Below are 6,753 nucleotides of genomic sequence, written 5' to 3'. Positions count from 1 at the left end.
TTCTAAAGTGTTACCCCTAAAGTATATTATTTGCTAACTACATTCTTTAAATTGTAATGTTGACATCCATTTTCTGTAAAGCTGCTTTGAAATGATATGTATCGTGAAAAGCGCTATACAAATAAATTTGAATTGAATTGAATTGAATTGAATTATGAGACGTAAAGGCCTGTCCATCAGGGTACAGACGAGTCTGTGTCAGCAGCTCCCTCCCGACTACGAGGAAAAAGTTTCAAGCTTCCACAAATTCACTGATGTAAAGATAGTGGAGCATTCCATTGGCCCGCACAACATCATAAACATGGATGAGGTTCCTCTGACATTTGACCTGCCTCTTACTCGGACTGTCAACAGGAAAGGCGAATCATCCGTCACTCTGAAAACAACCGGGCATGAAAAAAAAAAAACCCACTTCACCTGTGTTCTGAGCTGCACGGCATCGGGAGAAAAGCTTCCACCGATGGTGATTTTTAAACGCACGATGATGCCAAAAGAAAAATTGTCAAAAAATCCACTATCATCAACGGGTTTCGAAAGGCTGGACTGCTGCGTGTTGAAGAGGGCTCAGCGGGGGATTTCGCGCTCAACAGTCCAGAAATTACGGTACTATTGTTCAGTATCCTACTGCAACTGCAAAATTGAACATTTGAGAATATCTGCAGTTACCTACACAAAATATTTATATTAATCATGACTAATTATTTTCTATCGACAAACCCTATTCCAAAAAAGTTGGGACACTGTACAAATTGTGAATTTAAAAAGATTTTAATAATTTACAAATCTCATAAACTTATATTTTATTCACAATAGAATATAGATAACATATCAAATGTTGAAAGTTAGACATTTTGAAATGTCATGCCAAATATTGGCTCATTTTGGATTTCATGAAAGCTACACATTCCAAAAAAGTTGGGACAGGTAGCAATAAGAGGCCAGAAAAGTTAAATGTACATATAAGGAACAGCTGGAGGACCAATTTGCAACTTGTTAGGTCAATTGGCAACATGATTGGGTATAAAAAGAGCCTCTCAGAGTGGCAGTGTCTCTCAGAAGTCAAGATGGGCAGAGGATCACCAATTCCCCCAATGCTGCAGCGAAAAATAGTGGAGCAATATCAGAAAGGAGTTTCTCAGAGAAAAATTGCAAAGAGTTTGAGGTTATCATCATCTACAGTGCATAATATCATCCAAAGATTCAGAGAATCTGGAACAATCTCTGTGCGTAAGGGTCAAGGCCAGAAAACCATACTGGATGCCCGTGATCTTCAGGCCCTTAGACGGCACTGCATCATATATAGGAATGCTACTGTAATGGAAATCACAACATGGGCTCAGGAGTACTTCCAGAAAACATTGTCGCACAATCCACCGTGCCATTCGCCGTCGCTGGCTAAAACTCTACGGGCCCTATTTTAACGATCTAAACGCAAAGTGTAAAGCACACGGCGCAGGTGTACTCAGGGCGTGTCCAAATCCACTTTTGCTATTTTAACGACGGAAAAACGGTCCGTGTGCCGGGGCTCATTTATGAAATGGGTTGTTCCTATTCTCTTAATGAGTAATGGGCGTAACATTCAATAAACCAATCAGAGTGTCATCTTCCATTCCCTTTAAGAGCGAGATGCGCTCGCGCCATGGCGGATTGATATTTACATGGCGGAATTTGTTGGCAGAAAAGCTGAAATTACCTGTTAAGTGGCCAGTCAATCTTTCAGTCGTCTGCGTTGGATGCAGGCTTTCAAATAGCTCCGCGCGATGAGTCAGTTAATATATATGTGTGTGTGTTGGCACGATTGTTCAATTAATTAGCCAATTTCGTTCATCATTATAAGTAGTAATAGCCTAATTCTAATACACGCAATGACTATTCATCATTACATTTTTATATTTATGTAGCCTACACAATAATATTCTTTTACACTGTAATCCTTTTGTTTTTAATATTTGGCATGTTTGTGTGATGCGCATCCCTGTGTGTAATAAGCAAAGTCAACGCGCACAGTGGACGCGCCCAGAGGCGCAGTTTCTACCAACGTGCTCTAACCAAAAAATATTGCGCCATTGACTTTAGACTTTAGACCAGGTTTGAGTTGGTCTATGGCACAGTCTATTTTCAGCTCCTTAAAATAGCAATGCACCGGCAATGCACCTGAATACACCTCTTTTTTAGACCAGCACGCCCATGGGCGCACTAACTGTCGCAAATGCATTTACTAATTTAAGGACGTGGCGCTGAACGGGAAAACGCGAACAGCGCCGGACGCAAACTAGCAAACACACTTGCGCTGCGCCTTGCGTCGCATTGTGCCAGGTGTATTATAGGGCCCTATAGGTCAAAAAAGAAGCCATATCTAAACATGATCCAGAAGCGCAGGCATTTTCTCTGGGCCAAGGCTCATTTAAAATGGACTGTGGCAAAGTAGAAAACTGTTCTGTGGTCCGACGAATCAAAATTTGAAGTTCTTTTTGGAAAACCGGGACGCCATGTCATCCAGACTAAAGAGGACAAGGACAACCCAAGTTGTTATCAGCGCTCAGTTCAGAAGCCTGCATCTCTGATGGTATGGGGTTGCATGAGCGCGTGTGGCATGGGCAGCTTACACATCTGGAAAGGCACCATCAATGCTGAAAGGTATATCCAAGTTCTAGAACAACATATGCTCCCATCCAGACGTCTCTTTCAGGGAAGACCTTGCATTTTCCAACATGACAATGCCAGACCACATACTGCATCAATTACAACATCATGACACAGAAGAAGGATCCGGGTACTGAAATGGCCAGCCTGCTGCCCAGATCTTTCACCCATAGAAAACATTTGGTGCATCATAAAGAGGAAGATGCGACAAAGAAGACAGTTGAGCAACTAAAAGCCTGTATTGGACAAGAATGGGACAACATTCCTATTCCTAAACTTGAGCAACTTGTCTCCTCAGTCCCCAGACATTTGCAGACTGTTATAAAAAGAAGAGGGGATGCCACACAGTGGTAAACATGGCCTTGTCCCAACTTTTTTGAGATGTGTTGATGCCATGAAATTTAAAATCAACTTATTTTTCCCTTAAAATGATACATTTTCTCAGTTTAAACATTTGATATATCATCTATGTTGTATTCTGAAAAAAATATTGAAATTTGAAACTTCCACATCATTGCATTCTGTTTTTATTCACAATTTGTACAGTATCCCAACTTTTTTGGAATCGGGTTTGTATTAGCAGACCTAGTTTCAAGATGGTTGGGTTCTTCTGTAGTTGGTAAATCTAGTCAATATTTATTATCTCTGATTTTTGTGACAGGTAAAAATATGAAGATAAAACATTTTTTGCTGAATCCGTCCAAGAAAAACGTTTCACATGTAATTATTAGGGTTGTTTGATGACCAAATTTTCTTGATTCTTATTAAAAAAAAATTAAGTAAAATTGTATTTATTTGATTGATAGAATGAATAAAGTTTTTTTTCTATTTATAATATAGGTCTATTTTTATGCAACTTAAACCCATTTGGCAAATTTTGGGGATGTTTGCTAAGCAGATGCAAACTACTGCAAATAATGTTAAAAGCACCATGTTTTGCCTACACTGAGAAATTAGGCCTTTTACAGGTCATCAGTATTTGTTTTTTTATGAATTTGTCCACTAAGTACTATAGACCATTTCAACTGCTATTCGTCGAAGTAAGGAAGTGATGTCTTTGGTCCTCAGAAGTTTCCGGTTAGTTAGCGCGCACAATCTAAACATTGGCGGGAGGTGCTTCAGTTCGGTGATACTGCGACAATTTGCGTTTAGATTTCCGAAAAACAATATTGAATATTGGGATGCATTATAAATGTTTAAATGGACTATATCACACAGTGAAAGCGTGCACTCTAAAGACAATTTTCAATAAAGATAAATACAACAATATACAATAAAAGCGCACTAGTCTAACCTACTAGACTAACGTTACATCACGTAGTGTGTGTGTGTGTGTGTGTGTGCGTGTTTTTTAAATACTCAATAATTTCAGATCGCATATGATAAACAACAATTAAAGCAGACGGTACTAGTGTCGTGTGTTTTGCACATATTGTAATTTGTCAGGTTTCTGCAAATGTTTCCTTACCTTCAAGGACCTAAAAAGCATGCTTGGTGAGACTGGTGTGACTACGGTAGATGTGACGGGCTCCCTACTCTGAACTGACCTTTGTCTGACAGGCTTGGAAAAGTCAATGTCTGCCACTGGTTTTGGATCAATCTAAAACAAAGTGGGATTATACTTTTTTGCTGTTGTAGTAAAACCATGGTTAATTGGTTAATTTTCGCAAAGGATGTGATGTTAAAATTAAAATAAAAAACACGTTAGCCAGCATTGAATTGCATGCACCTTCTTGTTTATTCGTGACCACATGCAGGGCTCAGATGTCACAGATGGAGCATTAAAACCCTCTCACACACTGTTCCACAGCAACGAGAATCGCAGCAACATGGCTACACACTTCACCTAACCTAACCACAAACATTTCGAAACGTATGAAATAATTACGTATGTAATAGGTAATAATGGAACACAACAATTAGTTTACTACTAGAATTCAGTACGTCTTGTTTGCATAGACGTACAAACTTACCCGGCCATGCAATTGCAATGCCCACTAATAACCTCCCCGGTCACCTTAGCAAAGAACCATGCAGAGTATGTTTTCGACAACGTTTGACTTGCCCTGACTTCACCAAACACAAGACAAAAATCGTCCACATTGTAGGAAATGTTTCCAACTTTTCCGCTAAGGAAGTAATTGTAAGCATCCAGACTACGATATGCCTTTACTGCTTCTTTCGTGTAGACGCACTCTGTCTCAACTATAATGATACACGTCTGGATAAGTTACTTCAGGTAAACGTTTAACGTTATGAGTGAAAAGTTGTCGCCTCAGTGTTTGATTTAAAGGGTCCGGTAATTCCACGTTATCATCTATTTTTAGTTTTTGTAAACATCTTAACTGTTCTGTTTTAGCTAGACTTAAAAAATATGCGCTAGTCATTTTGTTTTGACAGCTTTGTGATTTAAAAATGGCGCCACCGGAAATGCTTAAGGACCAGACATGCGCAGTAGCATTGCAGCGCGTTTGTTTTTGTTTACTTCCTTGAAATGGTCTATATAAGTGCAGACAAGTATGATCAGGAACTCTGTGAATTATGGGCCAATTATCAGTTGTCCTCCAGTGTTAAATGTGTTCTGTTTAAGGATTGATATTAGAAAAAAAAACTGACCTTGTTTTCCTTTAGATATTCCAAGAGATGCCTTAAATCATTAAGAGCCCGAAGAAAGAAATTATCTGTTAAAGGGTAAGAAAAAAAAAAACATTTTCAGTAGTGTAGTTGCACAGTCCTAACTCAGTGGTCTTCTCTCAAGTTGTGTCAGCTGATTAATTTCAGAAATGTAAATCAATCAGTTTTCTGCATGTGGATGAACACGTATGTAAACTAGAAACAGAGCAAGAAACAATATGAAATCACATTACAAAGGCAACCAGCCATGTAGCTTTTTCACCCACACTTTTATATTTTACATGTATTCATTTAGATGTCTATCCAAACTGACTTGCAAAAAAGGAACATTACTAGCAATCACACAATTACTGACCCTTCCATCCATCCACTGATGCATCATAGCCTGTCTTTACATGTCTAATAAAGTGTGTTGATCTTCTATATCTAGTCATTGTGGTTTGAATTAAACAATTAATAAAAAAATAAATAAAATAAAAATAATAATAAAAAAAATAAATAAATAAAAAATCAACAGTTCAACTTTAACTAAATACAAATATATATTTTTTTATTTTTATATTAATTATTTTCCATAATCATTACTGCATAATCTGATGTAGTATATGAATAGTTTTGACAGAATTGTTACATCATACACCTTTAAAATAAATTTGGTCCACAAAGTGGAGCAGGGTTTTGATAAAATGAGATTTCAATAATCAACAAGTTTGGCATAGGCTACATATCAGGATGTCCTTCCCAAACTATACTCGCAGTTTAAGGGGTTGGGTTTGGCGTTGGGTTTAATATCCACTTTATTTTGCAACGCAGTCATATTCTGTGAATGTGCGAGACTTCAGATTCATTAGCCATTTTAGGTAAACAACTATAAGAAAAACAAAGTGCAGTAAACGGTAAAACTATTTGCACTATACAAACCAACTTGTTTACAATTACAATATATTAAAACAATATAAGAAACACCCGTTTGTAATATCATGCAGCAATAATGAGCTGTTTTATACAACTGAAAATAACAAAGCAAATGACATCGGAAGTCTCGCTCATTTAGGTTACAAAGCCGCATCCCCTCCGGAAAAAAGAGATGGAAACTGTAATGTCGTAGCACATTTGACGATGTCTGTAATTGTTGGAACAAACAGATCCTGCCCAAAAGTAAAACTCAGCAGTGATCAAATTATTACAGAACCAAAGTGCTTACCCTACTGCTTTGGGAAAATCAACAAACAGCTGGCTTAATTATATATGTCTAGTAAAAGTTAAAGCACTTCTTTCAGTCTACATAACTTCAGCATTGGGGTAAAGGTGGCGAAGTAACCTTGTTTTCTTTCTGGTCAGGTTGAAGCCAAAGTGCTTAGCTGAAATGGTTTTATTACATATATGTACAGTATTATACATATTAAGTCTTTTTAAAACATTTTTGTGTAAATCAAAAATAGGTTCAGCTGCTTACTAGTAATGTTGTCACAGATA

This window comes from Megalobrama amblycephala, linkage group LG9 (genome assembly GCF_018812025.1).
Source record: "Megalobrama amblycephala isolate DHTTF-2021 linkage group LG9, ASM1881202v1, whole genome shotgun sequence".
NCBI classification, from domain to species: Eukaryota; Metazoa; Chordata; class Actinopteri; order Cypriniformes; family Xenocyprididae; genus Megalobrama; species Megalobrama amblycephala.
Note: the sequence above shows the minus strand (reverse complement) of the source record.